The 18,812-nt window shown below is 48.1% G+C and overlaps 1 protein-coding gene and 1 pseudogene across 14 annotated transcripts in view; one reads left to right on the top strand and one right to left on the bottom strand.

Moving 5' to 3' along the window:
• The window catches only part of Apbb2 (amyloid beta precursor protein binding family B member 2), a 369,114-nt gene that overhangs the window by 51,672 nt on the left and 298,630 nt on the right, over window positions 1-18,812 (top strand). For 13 of the 14 annotated variants that reach the window (XM_013116544.3, XM_005074369.4, XM_013116550.3 and 10 more), the window contains exon 1: window positions 4,838-4,949. The exons of the other annotated variant lie outside the window; for it this stretch is intronic. The gene's annotated coding sequence lies outside the window, so the exon portion shown is untranslated. Of the gene's footprint in view, window positions 1-4,837; window positions 4,950-18,812 lie in introns of those variants that run through there. 14 annotated transcript variants of the gene reach the window in all.
• Window positions 14,532-15,006, bottom strand: LOC101825669 (annotated as a pseudogene).

The following is an 18,812-nucleotide window of genomic DNA, read 5'->3' as shown; positions in this document are numbered from 1 at the left end:
AGGACACTATATTAATTATGAAGCTGTTGGCCATTTGTTATTGCTTTTCATTGGCTAGCTCTGACTTAATTATTGACCCATAAATCTTTCCAAGAATGCAGATTTGTGTCCCCTCTACCTAGGAATCACATGGCCACAGCTCAGTTTACTACATTTCCCAGAATACTCCTAGACTCCTAGTCCCACCTATCTTGTTTCCCTATTGGCCAACAGTGCTTTATTGACATATACACAGGACTTCTCCATCACAACAATATATTTTTTAAAAATGTCTTGATTTATGACTTTCTTTTTTCTGTTAGCCAAAAAAAAAGAAAAAAGAAAAAAAAAGTTCATGAAACTGCTTTCTCATTGGAATAGTGTGTTGGGAAGACCCAAGTCTATGTTCTCAGGACACGCTCACTTATATTTTAAACTCCAGAATAAACTACCTCTTATCTCCTTTGAATCGAGAGCTGTGTTTTTGTGTGGACACAGAAAAAAATAAACAAACAAATAATCAACAACAACAACAACCAAAAAACCAAAACCAAGAGCAAACCAAACCAACCAATAAAAATTAAACAACAACCACAAGAGGAGGAGGAGGGGGAGGTGGTGTCGGCAGCAGAGCTAGAGTGGTGACACCACCTATAATCCTGGAACTCAAGAAGCAGAAACAGGAGGATTGCCATGAGTTTACGGGCCACCCAGATTTCCTAGTGAGACCTTGTCTCAATAAACACATAAGCAAACAAACAGGTAAGAATAAAAATATGAGTAGTACATGTCCTCAACTCTGAGATTATCTTCTTACATAAAGAAAACCAACATAAACATTTTCTCCAAATTTGTATTGTTCTGTGCATAGTATTTAAGAGCACAAGCATAGCTGGGCATGGTGGCTTACACTGATTCTCTAGAACTGGAGGAAGGAGAATCAGGAGTTCAAGGCCAGCCTCAGCTACATAGTGAGCTCAAGGCCAGCCTAGCCAACATAAGACCCTGTCTCAAAACAAAACCCAGCAAACCCAACCAAGCAACCAAGCAACCAAGCAACCAACCAGCCAACCAACCAACCAACCAACCAACCAACCAACCAACCAACCAACCAACCCAGTGTAAGTGCTAGGCAAAATATCTAGTTCAAATCCTACTTGAACCTAGTTCTGTTCAAACATTCTGTCTTTCTTCAGTTATGTCCCATGCAAAAGCCTAACTTCTCTATGGGTAATGCAGGGATATGTAGCACCTCCCCCGATGGGAACTGTAAAGTGTCTCACCAGCCTCTGGCACATGCTCAGTAAAGCTAGCTAGTCTATAACCAGCACCTTGTGATGCCTTCCAACTTCGCACCTCTGTGTTCTGACATTTACTCCACTCTATTTTTGCTTATGAAGAAGGTATTCTTTCAGATCTCTAAATGTCAGAACATTCCCAAAAGAAATACACACCCATCAAGATAAAAAAGGTAGTGTTGTGGAGAGTTCTTATCTAGATATTGCAAGCATCTCCCACCTCCACGGTTTTAGGATACAGCCCTGGCTAATCTGGAATTAACTTTGTAGACCAGGCTGGTCTCCAGTAGAGGTCTGCCTGCCTCTGCCTCCTGAGTGCTGGGATTAAATCTATGGCCACCACACCCAGCTTTATTTTTGGCTTCCATGCTGTGAAAGGATTTGGAACCATCACTAAAGCAAACAAGGACCCAATATTTTGTTGCAATCATTAATTTCATTTGATTTCACCTCAAATAGTTCATTACAAGAGATGGCCAAATAAAAGTACTTTAAACTCTAAATGCTGGCACAAAATACTTCCTTCTGTTTTGCGAAGACTTTTGCCGTTTGACCGACACAGTTAGTGCCTAGGGTTTGGCTGTCTTAGATGTGGTTTGGCAGGTTGTTGATGGAGGGATGTTCAAAGCTCAATGGACTTCATAGTAAGGAACGAGTCCTTTGTTGCCACTGGTTTGTATGTTTAGCTTTTGGATCCAAAACCAGCACTGTATTAATAAACCTGGGCATTGTGGTGGATGCCTGCAATCCAGCACTGGGGAGTTGAGTGAGGCACGAGTTTCCTGGCCAGTGCCACCTAGATTTGCATTTGGTCTCTTTGACCTTGGAGTTCAGGCTAGCCTTGAATTCACTGTCTTCCTGCCTCTGCCTTCCTTGTGTTAGGGTTTCATCACAGCAGGCTGATCTGTCTTCTTTTAGGAAGCCATTGACGTCTCTGGGGTATAAAGAGGTAAATGCTACTGGAATCTAAGTCTTGGTGTAGGGTTGGTTCTATAATGTTCTTGGAAGTGTCCTTTCCACCAAAATTCCTTGCAACACCCACACATCCACTTAGGAGGGCTTTTTGCCGTATGGAATTTACAGGAGTAATTTTTAATGTGCGGTTCGTTCCCAGCGTTCACTTCATACTTAATAAAGCAAGAGCTCAGAATATTCTTGGAATAGTTCATTTCCTAAGAAAACAGTTCATGTGTGAGTCAGCACTAAAGGGAAAAACCCACTCACAATAGCTATCAAAATTGCATGAGGCGGTCAAATGAGAAATGATTTTCTTTGTAAACTCAAACGATGAGGTAGAGAAAGCCATTACTTATGTATAACATGAGTGTGGTGAGGTCGCAGGCTTTCTCCACTGTTACATCCTCAGTCTACCTGGATACCTAGAATTCTCTCCTCCTTAAACGTCCCTTTCAGGAACAGAAGAAAATGGGGGTTGGACGCAGGAAGGAGCAAAGGGCCGTTCAAAGCCTGCTCTCCCGTCCCCTTTAGTCCTCCCTGGAAATAACTGAGGGAGTTTCCTCCAAGCAGCTGCAGGATGCTCCTTGGCGGGCCCCTCACGACTGGCTGGGGGGTGACTTCTCGACTTTTCCCGCGAGCAGTCCGAGGTGGGGAAAACTGGAGACCCGGTCGGTACACGGTGTCTGGAGCAGGCACGGAAGCGTTTCCCGGGTGATCCTGGAGACCTTGCGGGTTTCCGGAAGGGTGATTGCATCAGGTGTGGATCAGGGCTCCTCCTCCGCCCAACCTGGCGCCCACCGCGCCTGCGCGTCCCGCCCCACCCCGCCCCGCCCCGCCGCCTATGTGGACTCCAGAGCCGGTTTTCCTGGTGTAGACAGCCTGGAGGGGGCAGGCGCGGTTCAACCCTGGAGCCCCAGAGAAGAGGGTGGCAGGGTGGTCTCTGGACCTCGGCGGAGAGGAGGAGGTCAAGGTGGAAGGTTAGCCGGCTGAGATCGCCGTGATGACACACAGGCTATCTGGGCCCGAAGGACACAGAGTCTCAGGGCTCTCTGCAGTTTGCTTTTCCCAAGTGGGTATTTGAGCCCTGGCCTTCAACTGTCCGGGGTTCACAGGGATCGTTAGGCTTGTCTTGGGCTGCAGAAGCTCAGTCCCAAGAGTGAACACTTGCTTAGATTTATGGAAATTTTTCTATAGCAGTACGGTTGGCCTCCAGCCGAGTCAGAGGGAAACATTGACCATAGAAGAGGCTATATAGGATGCAAGAACCTCCTCCAACACATGGTGGCCCCTTGGTTCCCAACAAGATCAGTGCTCTTTTACAAGTCCACACTTGTGCATGGTTCCAGCACGTTCCCTGTTGGCTATGGCAGAAATAGCATTTCATAGATGGATATCAGTCACCCTTCTGGACTGTAACACCGTGAAGGCAGGGGCTAGGGATTTTTAATTTGCTTCTATTTCCCGGTCTGGTAGAACTTGTTAAGACTCAGTAAATTCATAATGTATGGAGGAGGAGGAGGGGGAGGAGGAGGGGGAGGAGGAGGAGGAGGAGAAAAGCTAATTTCCACAAAAGAAGAGGAAGAAGAAGAAGAAGAAGAAGAAGAAGAAGAAGAAGAAGAAGAAGAAGAAGAAGAAGAAGAAGAAGAAGAAGAAGAAGAAGAAGAAGAAGAAGAACCCACCTTTACTGTTGGGAGGACAAAGTCTGAGTTTATTACCCGAGGGAGGAGTGGGTTTGGAAAAGAGCCATTACTTAGTATTTGCAATGTTTTTCAGAATTACCTTTCTAAAGGAGAGGATAGGTAGCACTGTCTCTGTGTATCTTAGAGTCCCCAAGACTAGTCCTATGCTGGCGGCCACACCAGCACCTGGGGATTTGGTACATGCTGCTTTAGCAGCCTTCCTGGTGAGTCTGACCCAGGCTCCAGTTTCCCAATCCCGGGCTTGATGAAGAGCAAATTAAGGATGTCCAGTTGCCTGCAGTAGGTCCACTTGCTGGCTAACAAATCGCTAGCAAGGAGATAACGCTTTTCCTTTTCGAAGGTGTGCTTCTCGCCCGGAGTTACCTTGCTGTGATTTTCTGGTGTAGGAATGTGCGTGTGTGGCTTCTGTCTGGGCGTGGAGGTAGGAGGCGGCAGAAGGCAGGAGAAGTTTCACCTTTCCATGTTCAGCTCGCCCGGACGGCTGTGGGCAGCTCTCATTTGGGAATTTTTTTCCATTCTAAAGGAACGCAGACGTGTGGGAGACGAGTTCCCCCAACTGCCTTTTGGTGCAGACAGACGCCAGGCCACCTGGAGGGGATACCCCGGCTGCCCCGCGCCCCCAGCTTCTGGGTGTCACCCTGGCGCCCCCTGCCTCTCGGTTGTGCCGCCGCCGCGCCTTCTCCACCTGCAGGGGTCGCCCTGGGAGCGCGGCCCGCCCCCTTCCGCTGCGGCCTCCGCCCCCGGCCCCGCCTAGCTGGGTTCGCCCGGCTCCGCCAGGCCCCTCGGAGCCTTTCCTCGCGCAGCCGCCGCCAAAGCCTGGAGAAGTGGAATCTCGTCGCCGTCGCTGCTCCCTGCGCGGGCCTCGCGGAGCCGCACTGGGCATGCTCAGTCGCCGGAGCCAGCGCTGCTCTAAGTAGGAAGCTCGCGTGCTGCTGCCAGCAGCTGATCCCGGCGCTCAGCGGACCGCGAGACCTAGGAGCCGGAGCCGCAGACGATCGAACGTCGCGCTGCGCCGGTGAGCCCCGCTTTCCTCATGCCCTCAGCCTGGTGATCCAGGGCAGGCGGGGGGTGGCCCGGAGTGCGGCGCGGGAGCCCGGCAGCCGGCGAGCCTGGCTGCTTGTTGCCGCTCGGTTTCTGGCGGTCACTGCCGGCCGCCCAGCCGCAGCCCCAGCTGCAGCAGCTGCCGCTGCATCTGCAGCAGGCGCCCGCTGCGGAGTCCCGCGCACCCCGCGCCCGCGCCGCAGGGCCGGTGCTGTAGCTGCGGGCTCGCCCCGTCACTCCCATCCGCAGCTGGGGCTCGGCAGGGTAGGGGCGAGGACACTGGGTCGCGGGGCTGTGCCCAGGCGGAGACTGCAGAGGACAAAGTGCGGGTGGGAGCGGGAGACGAGCAGAGCACGCCCCCTTCCCCTGGAACCGGCCTGCCAGCCGGGCGGCGCGCTCTTGCGGGAGATTCAGAGACCTGGCCAGCGACTCCAGGGGTGCAGAGAGCCCAGCTGCCCCGAGAGGAGAAGGGGGCAAAGTTCCTGTCCCTTCTGCAAAGCAGAGAGCGTTTTAACCAGAAAATGGCTGTGTGCCGAGGGCTGGATCGGGGAAGCCGGTCATCGGGGGTCCCGAACGTCCCACTGCTGCCCGCTGGGAGGAATGGTGGCTCATACGCCAGAAATGACATTTGTGCGACGAAAACTAGCTGGGCGGAGGGAGGGATGCGGAGTCCCGGAGAAACAATGAGAGGTGGTCCCTCCACATCGTTGGCGGAGAGGTCTGGAAACAGGAGGTCGGGGGCGCAAAAGGCCAAGGGAGTGTGGGGGCTTTAAAGAAAAAAAAATTGGAGAAATCAGATGGAGAATTGGGACCGTTTATGTAGCCAGGTTCTGTACAGCCACGACTGTCCCGATCGTTTGGGGATGACCTGAGAGGCTCATGTGGAGAGAATTAGGTCAGAGTTGGAAGCCCAGTGGGCTCTTAAAGGGGGCAGTTTTAAAAAGTCCTGTCACTGGCTTTGCCTTGTGCCTGTTGCATGACTTAAGTGAAAGTCATAAAAGAGCATCATAAAATGGTAACATCAACATCATCTTAATTTTCAAGAAATAAGAAACTTTGTGGTGCTGCCCTTTTTGTTATCTGTTTCTTCATGTCACTGATTTAAGAATACATTTTGGCAGGGTTGTTTTAGGATTTGGTCTCTTAAATCTTTTTTCTTTCTTGTCATGGTATTATGGATCCTTCCCCAAAATGGCCATGGCAGACCTTAATTTGTGTGACTGACCTTGCAGAAACAGCACACTTGAGGGACTTTTTTAAAAAATGAACTTAGGAACAGGCTTTGTCTTGTTTTCTGTTTGTACCTTGAAAGCAGAATTTGCTCACCTGTTTGCAGACGCTTAGCAGAATCTTAGAAATGGCACCTGTTTGGAAAGATGGTAATTGTCCTGAGGATGGCAACTCCAATCCCTGCAGGCAAGCAGAAATATGAAGAGAGTGTTGGGGGCAGGAGTGCAGAGCGGTCCCGTAGTCCGTGGAGTGTGGGCGTGGGGTGGGGCAGGAGTGCAGAGTGGTCCCGTCGTCCGTGGAGTGTGGGCATGGGGTGGGGCAGGAGGGCAGAGTGGTCCCGTCCGTGGAGTGTGGGCACGGGGTAGAGGGGGCAGGAGTGCAGAGTGGTCCCGTCTGTGGGATGTGGGCATGGGGTGGGGACAGGAGTGCAGAGTGGTCCCGTCGTCCGTGGAGTGTGGGCGTGGGGTGGGGCAGGAGTGCAGAGTGGTCCCGTCTGTGGAGTGTGGATTTGGGGGGAGGGCAGGAGACGTTCCACGGGTACAAGGTGGCTACCACCGTCCTTTTTAACTTGTGTGCTAGATTGGTAGACCCCTTCAGAGAGTTCCCAGAAATGGAAGGCCTCACACCACGCTTGCTCAGAACCTTTGAGAAAGGGCTCCCCTTGAGATTCTTTTCGGGTGAACGTGCTGATGTCCTCTTACACTGTATTTCTTCCTTCAGTGGATTCTCTAAACTATACCTTTAAGGAGCCAGCTAAATCCTGCTTCCGGAAACTTCACAGAGTAGTCGTTGAAACGGTTTGAGGATCTGCAGTGTGACAGAAGAGTATTTTACATTTTGTTTTAGTAATATGAACACAGACTACAAACATTGTTCAGGGAAAGACAAATATTACAAGAACACATGTGTGCAAACTGTATTTTAGAACGGTTATTTTGTATGTCATGTTTCTATTTTCTGAGGACTTTTTGTGCCAGAGGAGAAACAGCAAACAAACATTGGATTCTTTTTCTGTTACAGCAGGAATCAACACTTGAAACCCTTCTCATGATTATTAGATTTGTGTTCTGTTGCTTACCCCAACTAGTGGGTATCTAAGAGAAATGGAATCTTAATAATTTTCTATTCTCCCCCACACCTTTAAGGTGGACAATATCTTTGTGATATAACACCGTAAGTATCCAGAGAATTACTACAGTGTTCTGTGAGACTGACAGCTACTTACTACAGTGACAAGGCACCTAGGATGAGTTCTAGGAAAATGTTGTATTAAATTATTACCAGTTTTGTGGGTGATTCTTTCCCTCCCTGGGTTAAGGAAACTAACATTTGCCCAGTGGCTGTTACATGAGTAGACAGATATTAAGCTCTTTACATACTGTGTCTTGTATGTGGTGTATGTGTGCATGCATTTATGTGTATGTGTTCCCATGTACTTGTCACGTGCACGTGTGATGGTTAGAGGGCCTTTTGATGTAGATCCTGGTACTTTCACCTGTTTTGAGACAAACTTTCTCCTTCATTGTTGACTTCTATGCATGCCGGGCTAACTGGCCTGGGAGCCTTGGAGGATTATCCTGTCTTCACCTTTCATTACACAGTAGGAATACTATGTTACCAGGCCTGACTTTAGTGAAGGTCTGATGATGTCTTAACATAAATGTTACCTGTCCCAGAAAGCTCTAGGAGGTGGAGACTTTCGATCCCATAGCACTGTAAACTTTTCTCTCATAGGAGAGTATTTCAGTGTGTTTCCTTATTATCCCCTAAGCATTCTCTTGCAAGACATCCTTGATTTGCTGTTTAGGGTTGGGTTTGATTAGAATAGCATGCCTTCAGATTGATGTGGATGCCTATACAGTGCTTCCATACGTATTTTAAGATTGTTTTGTGTTCATTTATTTTCTGCAGTGTTGTAGTACCAGCAAATAGAATTAAATCTAGAGATGATAAGCCCGAATTACCCATTTTGGAGTGTTATTAGTGTACATTCTGCGTGACGATATGTGTTGATGGCATGTTTTGCAGCTGTAATGGCTTGTCAGAGGCAGTGGCAGCTCTATAATTAAGGGTCTAGTAGGATTTGATAGGAAGACCACCAAGCAGGGCCTCTGTAGACTTTGCTCATGTGTCCTGCTCCTCTTTTACTCCAGCTCACTCTGTGACTTCGAGAAGTCAGTTCACATCTCGGGGCCTCAGTTTCCCCATTTGTAGAGTGAGATTTGCAGTAGCATATGTCCTCTGGTCCATCCACAGGTCTATAATACAGCCATTCAAGGAGGGAGGAATTTGTGTAGAGCATAGAGGCTGATCTTGTGCTTCTCAGAGCCTGTCCTGTCCTTGTTTTGTCTAATATCCTTCCTTCCTTGGCCAATTCCTGCCTCTCGTTGAGTTTTGCCTTTGCTACAAAACAGTTGTCATAGATGAACTCTGTGTACTCGTGTCTTACGGGATAGGAGGCTGAGGTGGGATTAGGCTTGGCTAAAATGAATTAGCATTGGAAATTTTTGTACTGTCTTATGAAGACAGAATTTCTTCCTTTAGGCTCCCAGGTCATCTAAGAACATCCCGCCAGTCACAGAGGAGGCATTCCGAGACTTGGTTGCTGGAATCTGTCTTGCAGGATTTTAGCAGTTTTGTCCTTCACCTTCTACCCTTAATGAGAGTTGCAACTCTTGGTCTTAGGAATTGATTGTCACTGTCATTTAATGTGAGCATCTTTATTGGCTTGTAGAGGTATTTGTGGTCGGTTGCTATAGTAGCAGGAGTACCAGCTAGATGGGACAGAGAGCATGGGGACCAGTCCTGTTCTGGGTTATGCGTGCATTGCTTTCAGAATGCTCACAAAATTAAGTGAGACGGGAGAGTGTAGCCAGGGTTATTGCCCTATTTAAAGAACAGTGAGTGGCACCAATGCCTCTAGCCTTCATGGGGGTCAGGGTTCTGGACACCTGCCAGGAGCAAGACTGGAACTGCAAACACAGGAAGAGAGCTGTAAGAACAGAAAGTAGGGGAAGAGGTAACTCTTCACCGTGTGGTGAAGACTAGGGAGTCTGGATCTGCTTAAAGGCATGGGAGGTCAGCACACTAACTCACTAATTAACTAACAACAGAAGACACAGACAAAACGGAACAAGAAAGAATTAAAGGGGGGAAAGTCCCAATGTATGATTCCTGGCATATAAAATGTATAAAATGCATGGGTTCACAGAGACAAAGGAGAGAGAAGATAAGAAGAATAATGAGGTGGAAATATGCATTAAGGCTTTCCTTTATGGTAATGACTTGGGACTGTCAGGAAGTTGGCCATTGTGTCCCTTGTCTCTTGTGGACGATGCAGGATTTTGCCTGCTGGGCAGTACCTGGAGTTTCTGAAGTTTAGCTATATTGGTAAGTATGCTTCAGGAATGCTTGGAGTGGGAGGAAGTGTGGCTTTGTTATTTTTAGTTGTCTAAAAAAATGCAGTTTTGAACTGAGCTGGAAGGAGGAGCATGCGTCCAGGAGGATGCAACTGGAGGGACTACGGAGTTCTGGAGAGGAAGGGCGAGTTTCTTTGCTGGGGAAGGAAGAGGCTTGGCATGACTGGTGGGGCAGGATGTAGAGCTTCCAATCCACTCCCCTAGACGTCAGGTCTTAGTTTGTGTGCATTGTCAGAGTGAATGTTTCGTGTGTGTGCAAAGCACAGTGCAAGGCTGGGGGCTGAGAGTCGGCCCGGGGCGCTTTCACCGCCCTCCCTGCAATGACGATGATGATGGTGGAGCCAGTATTTCACTGGCCCTCGGATGAGAAGAGGTGCCCCTTCTCTTTGAGATTATACCCTTCCAGTTTTGGGGTGAGAATCCTTTGTGGAGGGATGGGAATATTTTCATTTGGCAGCTTAATGGTCCATGAAATTGCTAAGTCTGGGAATCTGGTCCTTAGATGCAGAGCTCTGCCCTTTGGGATTGAGTTAGTAGCGAAGCCAGAGCAACACAGAGAACTTGTGGGTGGGCTGCTGGAGCCTTGGGCCTTCCAGGAATGTAGCGTCACCTAACGTCCCAGGAGCTGTGAAGGAACTCATTTTGCAAGTGCCCTGGGAATCAATGAGTATTTTTGAATTATAGCCCAAGAATGACAAGCAGAGTGCCAAGATGAAAGACCAGGGCCTGCGAGCAGACAGGGTGACCGGCTGAAACGTGAATTCAGCAGGCAGGCCTGGAGATGTAACTTGGCATTTGTTTCTTTGCATGCAGACCTCTTTCTGGCGGGACAACATGCTTTTGCAGTTTGGAGATGGTGATTCTAGGAATTGCTGTTGGAACTGAGACAACTGAAATCAAGAGTTGCTTCATAGTCTTCTTAGTGTGGGCCCCGTGCTGCCATGCGCTCCAGGATGAGCCTGAGATGGCTAGAGGGAGCTGGAGAACGACTGTTGCTCACCTTTCCTTTGGTGGTAGTGGTATACCTGGGATGAGGTCCGGGGGAGGAAAAAACGGTTTCTAGGCTTGAAATAATAGTTTTACGAAGTAAATAATGTTTCAGGTAACACTTCAGAAATTTGTGCTTAGTGGGCCTGGAAAGATGGCTCAGTCGGTAGAGTACTTGTCACGCAAGTGTGAGGACCTGAGTTCAGCTCCCAGCACCCAGTAAGAGACAGGGAGACTGTTGGGGCTTACTCCTTAGCCAACCTAGCTAATTTTACCTTTCGCCGTTTTCAAAGCCCATGGTTAGCCAGCATCTGCCTGTTGGTGGTACAGTTAGTTCTGTTTCCCAGGTTTAGCCCTCAAGGGATTAGGAGCATCCAGATGTGACTTCCAGGCATGCTGGGAACCGAGTTTCTCTGCTGACTCTTTGGGAAGATTCCAGGAGAGATTCTTCCTGTGTAAAATACAGGGGAAAGCCTGGCAATGGTGGTGCACACCTTTAATCACAGTACTTAGGAGGCAGGGGGATCTCTGTGAGTTCCAGGCCAGCTTGGTCTACAGAGCAGGTTCCAGGACAGCCAGGGTTACGCAGAGAAACCTGTCTGAAAAATTTAAAGATGAAATAATAAAACACAGGGGAATCTGATAGTTGTCATATGCAGGTGAGTCGTTGGATGAGGATTTCAGGGCCTCCCCAGCAGTTCAAGGTTGACTTCAGGTTCTGGCCCCCGTGGCCTTGGCTTGCCACCCTGGGAGATGGTGTGTTTCCTGCTTGTTCTTTGCCGCTGGCTGTGTTCTTAATTTGGGGTCTTTGTTTAGTTTGTTCAGTAGACTTCTGCTCTAGGCAAGGGCCAGGCTGTCTTCTACATTGAACATCTTGCATTGCTGGACAGTAACCATCTGTAGGTGGGAAGGGACACCTACCACAAGTTAGGCTTCCTGGGTTGTTTCATTCTTGGGGGATGATGTGATGTAATTTGTGGCTGTGGCTGAGGCCTGATGAGAACACTCAGTTATGGGGCATAGATACCGTGGGAAGCACTACTGTACCTCCTGCTATTAGAACAGAACTTTGGGTCCTCCCCAAGGAACACGTTTCCTATGTGCCTTTATCATTAGTGAAGAGAGACTTTTGGTGATACCCAGAGGCTGCGGATTCACGTGTTCATTCCTTTGTGCAACAAATGTTTATTGAATGCATAGTTGGTGCCAGGCACTGTGCCAAGTCCAGGGAGACGGAGGAATGTGCCAGAGCTTTGGTGGCAGGGTGCTGCAGCGGAGGTCTGCCTGGGGTTTTACAGGAGTGACAAGAAAGGAAGCTGACCTTTACAGTGGTGGGCGTGCCACATGGAAGAGGAGCTGTGGCAAATGGCCTCTGTGAATTCCCCACTGCAGAAGCATTTTCCTGGCTCCTCCTTCACCCTTGGCTCTCTGGAGCCCTAGGAGGCCGTCTCCTTTGCCGGCACCCATCCTGCTGTGAAGGCAGAAATGTAGCTGGCCATTCGTATCTCTGCAGAGACTGCTTGTGTGCATGCGTGCGTGCGTGCGTGCGTGCGTGCGTGCGTGTGTGTGTGTGTGTGTGTGTGTGTGTGTGTGTGAGTGTCACTTTTGCCCTGCAGGACACATTTGACACTGCTTGGAGACTTTATTTCTTGACTCTTGAGGGAGAACTGCTGGCCGATGGCCAGCGTACAGTGCATAGAGCAACCTTGCCCTGCAGAGAGTAGCAGGGTTTGGTGCTGAAAAAATACTCTTCGGGTCTTGGTGTCGCTTTGCCATGGTGTAGCTGCATGTCCACCAATGATAGAGTTCTAGTTGGACATCATAATTACGCAATGCCTCCCTGGCCTCACCTGCAAGCAAGAAAGTTAAAGATGTGTTTGTAACATGGTTCTGAGGATCTCAGGAGTTACTAGGGGTTAAGGGCTTAGGCCACCACTTAAGACCCTAACCGTTATTATTACTCTTGGTTTACCAAGGTTTGCCTTTTGACTCAAGAACTCAATTTGAGGAACCCCTAGCCCACTACTTGGGTGTACTTTGCTGTAAGAATTGGCTGTGTGTTTCTCTCAGTCCTGTTTCCATTCTCTCTCACTCTCCCCGCCCCTAGGTTCTAGGGCTCTCAGTAGCTTAGTCTTTCATCCTTTTTTTTTTTCTCCCAGGGACCCAAATTTATGCCCTTGCCAAACCTTCCCCTAGAGGGCTGAGAGTGATATTTATGATTTTCCTTAGCTCTGTCTATTTTGGGAACGGTGAGAAAGCGGGAAGCAGGTCAGGGGGAGCTGTCACATTGTTTCCTGATTGTCATTGCATCCTCCCCCCTGAGACTGGAAAAGTGGGGGGCAGGTGGTAGCGCCTGTTTGTAGCCCTTCCCTCTGCGCCCCCTGGCTCATCCCCCAAGCCGAGTGTCTCCTACTTCCAAAATATCCAGTAATTGGGTCACAACATTATTTGCCTGCCAGGAATCATTTCCGAAAATCAAAGCAAAGGCACAGACTTCTATCAGTGAGATCTGAAACATCTCCGCCCTCTGCTTTACGGTTATTCCAAAAATAGAAATAGAGGAAAGCCAGCTTGTCATCTCAGTTAGGTGGCTGTGTCTTCATGGCCTAGAACCGTGTCTTATATTCACTTCGTAAAAGTGTTCAGAGCCCTTTCTACAGGGAGGTGGCACTTTGTGGACTCCATTTAATGGATCAAATTTACCGTTGAATTTTCATAACAGGAGTTTCAGGTTTTGGATGCTGCTGTCAACAGACTACAGAGAATGTAAAAAAATAAAATAAAAATCAGTGTCTTAGTTACTGTTCTACTGCAGTGAAGAGATACCATGTCCAAGGCAATATATAAAAGAAAGCTTTTAGTGGGGGCTTGCTTATAGTTTGGAGGGTTAGTCCATTATTGTCGGAGCGGGGAGCATGGCGGCAGGCAGGCATGGCGCTGGAGCAGTAGCTGAGAGCTCATATTTTATCTGCAAGACAAGCAGAGACAGACACAGAGAGATAGAGACAGAGACAGAGAGAGACACACAGAGAGACAGAGAGAGAGAAATAGACAGGCACTGGACCTGGCATAGGCTTTTGAAATCTCAAAGTTATCCCCAGTGCACACTTCCACCAACAAGGCCACACCTCCTAATCCTTCCCAAACAGTGCAACCAACTAGGGGCCAAGTATTTAAATATGTGAGCCTGTGGGGGCCATCCTCATTCACACCACAGTAAGTATTCAAATATGTGAGCCTGTGGGCCATCCTCATTCACACCACAGTAATGTTAAATATGTGAGCCTGTGGGGGCCATCCTCATTCACACCACAGTAATGTTAAATATGTGAGCCTGTGGGGGCCATCCTCATTCACACCACAGTAATGTTAAATATGTGAGCCTGTGGGGGCCATCCTCATTCACACCACAGTAATGTTAAATATGTGAGCCTGTGGGGGCCATCCTCATTCACACCACAGTAAGTATTCAAATATGTGAGCCTGTGGGGGCATCCTCATTCACACCACAGTAAGGCACTTTTCTTTTTTTAAAACTGTTAAGAAAAATTTTTTGTGGTTTTATTGTATCATGAGGCATTGAAACATCTGAACAAATCAATATCTGGGTGGTCAGGCAGCTGCTTTCTCCTTCACTTCTTTGGGTTATTAGAGCAACTTGTCAGTAGATTAAAAAACAAAATGAAACAAAAACAAAAGCCTACAATCTTTTGTGTTACTTAAGTCTTTCCAAGGCATGCACTGGTACAACGCAAACTTCCCCTGTCAGATGCACTAGTCTAGCTAGCATCCAAACATCATGCACAACACAAACTTCCCCTGTCAGATGCACTAGTCTAGCATCCAAACATCACGCACAACGCCATGGTGACAGAGGCTCACTGCACCCACTCCCACCCCGGCCCTGCTCGCCTCGCATGTGTATGATATTTGGAGCATCTGGAGGAGTGAGATAGTATTGGGAAAGAGGGAGGAGGAAACAGTGTGAGTATCTGGCCAGGTGGAGGTCAGCCGAAGTTGTGCAGGGCAAGCCTGAACGTGTCGTCGGTGCAAACCCAAGCATCGTTGATGTTCTTTAATAGAAACATCTGGTGGAAACCCATGACGGGATCTTCATCGACCTTGAGCTGGCCTACAGCCATGCTGATGATACAGCTATCTGGTGTAGGCTGATGGTCCTGCGCCGTGATACTATGCTGGATTTTCTGGAAGGGAAGGCTAGACAACTTCTCCACAATGGCAGCTTTCTTTCCCCTGGAACTGCTGTCCTTCCCACGTAAGGCATGATGCGTCAATGTAAATTGCACCTAGTTGGGTTCTGTCGTTATCAAATAGCTGGTAATAATGCTGAAGAAATCTGGATCCAGTCTGCTCCCAAACTGGCTTGTCTCCCATCCTGGAGAGTCACCCACCTCACCAAGACCCGTGGGGCTGGCATGATGGCGGCTGCGGCGGCGGCAACCCAGCGCAGTCTGCGACCGACTTAAGGCACTTTTCTTTTTCCTTCCCCATGACACTCGTCTTCTCCTGAATGACAGTGTTGACCTCTTAGCTTGCATCTCTGGCTTCCCAGAAGCTAGGTACAGATCTTAGTGCCCTGTGTTGAAGCTGACCAGGATGGCCATTCTGCCTGTTCAGAATGCTCACGTAGAGAAAAAAGCTGACAGCTGAAGAACCCGCTACAAGCCAGCATGCCAGCATGATGGGCAGTACCAGCAGGGAAGCGCTCTGCTTCCCACCTCCCTGGGTTTCAGGTGTGTCAGGCAAGTCCCGGCTCAGACTATTCCACAGTGCTCCTGCCGTTCTCCGTCTCTGCTGTTTAAGTCACCACTTACCTCCAACCCTCACCTCCGATTTCTTCCCACCACCGTCGCCTCTCTCTAGAGTTCGCAGTCATTCTCCAAGTCTCCCCTCATTTCTTCTCTGTGCTGTTTCTGAAATCCTCTGCAGGTAAGGGCATGCCTATTCTGCCCCTCCAGGGACTCCGTGCTGCCTGCAGGCGGAAAGTCCAGCTGCTTGGCATGGCACCCAACACCCTTGCTGATCTGCTTCTCCTGTCTTGCCCTGGGCTTGCATGCTACTGTTTGTACAATGAGCCATGCATTCTTTGGCATTGGACAGAGGGCTTCTGTTGCCTGTATTCATCCCCAATGGGCTGTTTTGCATCTGTCTGATGTCAGTCCTCCTACAGGAAGTCACTTAGTCAGTGCCCATCTCATTGTGCATCTGAGTCACCCCGGGCTTGTGAAGACACACCTTGCTGGCCCTAGCCCCAGAGTTCCCTGTTCTGTGGTGTGGCCTGTTGGAAGTCTGCCTTTGTACTGATTCCCCATCTATGCTGCTGGATTGGGGACACACCGGAAAGTCACTGGTATGCACGATCACCCAGGGCAGGGTCCAGGGGTGGTTCTCCTTGCTCCCACTGGGGTTTTCTGACACCCTTTGTCATCAACCCTTCATCTACACCCACTCTCTGGTTTCTATTAGTCTGTGGATCCTTGTGGGATGGCTCTGACTTCCTTTATATTTGAGTTCCCAGTGTTGGAAAGCCCTCGGGGATTAATATATATTGTTGAAGAGTGGCCTTAAGAATGAGAAAAAGTTTCTGTTATTTCAGGATTTAATAAATACATCCCAGAACACATTTTCTGCATTTCTGCATCTGTTGTTTTTTCTCTTCCTCCTCCTCCTGAGAATTTATAGGCAATATATTCTGATGTTATGAGGTCAGTATGAATCTACATGTAAGTCATTTTTCCCCTGTTCTAAATTCTGGAATACTTTAGAGAGAGAGCCCATTATTGTTTCTTGAACATAGTTTTCTTGTACTTCTTCTATGTGACCAATGTAGAAATAAAATGTGTTCAAAAGAAAGGCAGAGGACATTTAATTTAGCAAGCCAAATAGCATAGAAATCGCCCTTTTATTTAGAAACAAAACCATTAGATAATGATGAATTGAAATTAGTCATGTGTAACTGAGACCATATAACCAGTTGTTTAAGTCATCATTTCTGTGGGTAAGAGAGGAAGGGCTACTAACGAGTTTCATTCACTCATGTGTTTATTATTGAGCATGTATTTCCGTAGTAGGCCCCATGAGCACGGGTGGAGACTGCGTTCTCTTTGATACAGGAGAAATCAGTGTCACCTGTTGGTGGTCACAGTTTCATTGATAAAAGAATTTGAAAGTGAACTCAAATAGAAGCGAAGGACACTTTTATTAGACAGTAATAGAAAAGCCCAGGGCAGGCAAGCTGTAAACTCCAGCTGCTGCCTGGAGAAGAGAAGGGAAGAAGCCATTCTGCTGAAACTGGAAGGCAGGCCAGACACGCATCCACATTGTAGACAGAGTTTTCTTTGGACTGCCAGCTCACATTAAAATGACACAGAAAATTATTGTTAATTATGAAAGCTCGACCTGTAGCTTAGGCTTGTTCCTAACTAGCTCTTTTAACTTAAATGAACCCGTTTATATTAATCTATGTTCTATCATGTGGCGTTACCTCTCTTCCATCTTGAACGTCCTCTTTTCGTCTTCTGGCTTCTCTCCTGGACCTAGATTCCTCGGCTCTTCTTCTCTCTCTCTCTGCCCAGAAGTCCCACCTAACCTTTCCCTGCCTAGCTATTGGTCATTCAGCTCTTTATTAAACCAATCAGAAGGTGCCTTAACGAAGACACATTTTCACAGTGTACAAATGGTCTGCAGCACCACGTGGTGGAGAGGGGGGCCTTAGAGAAAGTAAGGGAGCCCAAAATGTTGGGGAAAAGCCCAGAGTGTGAAGAAAAGCATGCTCAGGAAGAAGAAAAGGAAACATTAACAGTTTGTTGAATAATTCAGAAAGGTGGACGGACTTAGGACCCTACATGGTTGCAGCTTCTAAGCCTCTGCATTAGAGATGGGGATTCTGGGAAGGAAAAGTATGGAATTTCATTGGAGAACTAATTCCACCTATCTCTTTAGCCTGGCTTAAGGGGAGCCCACTTTCCCAGGTCCTTTAGCCAAGGCGATTAAACTAGCCCCCTTGAGAAGTTAGGCTTCTATCCAAGCCATTCTATTTTCTTGACTAGGAGTTTTTTTCTTGGTAGGAGATGCTGTGAAATGGAAGAGTGATGGGATCGGAGGGCCTGGAGTCCCTTTAGATCAGGTGGTGTGAGTGGTGACATTCTATGTCCCGAGTGTCAGGAAATGAGAGCCAAGAGCCTGGCATGTTTCTGCAACACAGTGCCATGAATAATGAATCTATACCACGTAAATTTGAAAGAATGCACAAGCAAAGCCAGATGGAAAAGCAATGTGACGTGGAGAGCAACCATTGCAGGTCAGGAGGCAGAAAGGAGACAGAAAGGAGCTCAGAAGGGCTCCCTAGTGCACCAAACACATTCCAGGCCAGGAGGATGGCTCAGAAGGGCTCCCTAGTGCACCAAACAGCCTTGCAAACTTTGTTCTCACCTTGTTATGGTGTCTGCTGCCTGGGTCTCAGCCCTGACACTGCTTTCATGACTTCTAAAGTAGGCTGTTTAGCACATGCTTGTTAGAAACAAAACGGTAATCCTCGTGTCACACAAGGGAACATATGAACAAAGGGAAATTAACTGGGCAAGATGATTTTTTTTTGTGAAAAAAGAGTCACCAGAACTCAGAGATGGGTAGCAAATACTGTTGGCCAAGATGAATTGTGCCTTGTATCCCTGATGTAGGTGGTGACAGGATCTCATCTGTGGGAGCTCAGCTTCACGGTTTGATCAGATTGGCAATGTAAAGGGAGAAGAAAGGTTCAGGAAATATCAGTCCTTACTGGACTACCTACCTATGGTAGAAAATAAAACAAACCAAAAACCTACCCATCTCTCACATGTTTTTGCCTTCCTTGGTTTAACAGAGTGTAGGTTTTGACTTGAATTGTGGACATTATGATGCCATTTCATTTTCTGGAAATGCAGACACTGCTTTGGATGTTGACTAAGGGAATGGAAGCAGAGAGGAAGTGTCCGACCCTGTGTTTCTAAGGATGAGCATTACGTTTGCAAGAAGTAATCTTGTTTTTTCTTCCATTCTATTTATTCTATACCCTCCCCCTCTCTTTTTGCCTCTCCTTTCCTTCCTCTTCCCCTCCCTCAGCCCCTCCCCCTCCTCCCCTCCTTCCCTCCTCCTCCCCTCTTCCTTTCCCTTTCCATCCCCCCCCCCATGCACTTCCTCAG

This window comes from Mesocricetus auratus, unplaced genomic scaffold (assembly GCF_017639785.1).
Source record: "Mesocricetus auratus isolate SY011 unplaced genomic scaffold, BCM_Maur_2.0 Super-Scaffold_100006, whole genome shotgun sequence".
Classification (NCBI taxonomy): domain Eukaryota; kingdom Metazoa; phylum Chordata; class Mammalia; order Rodentia; family Cricetidae; genus Mesocricetus; species Mesocricetus auratus.
Note: the sequence above shows the minus strand (reverse complement) of the source record. Positions and strands in the feature narration are given on the sequence as shown.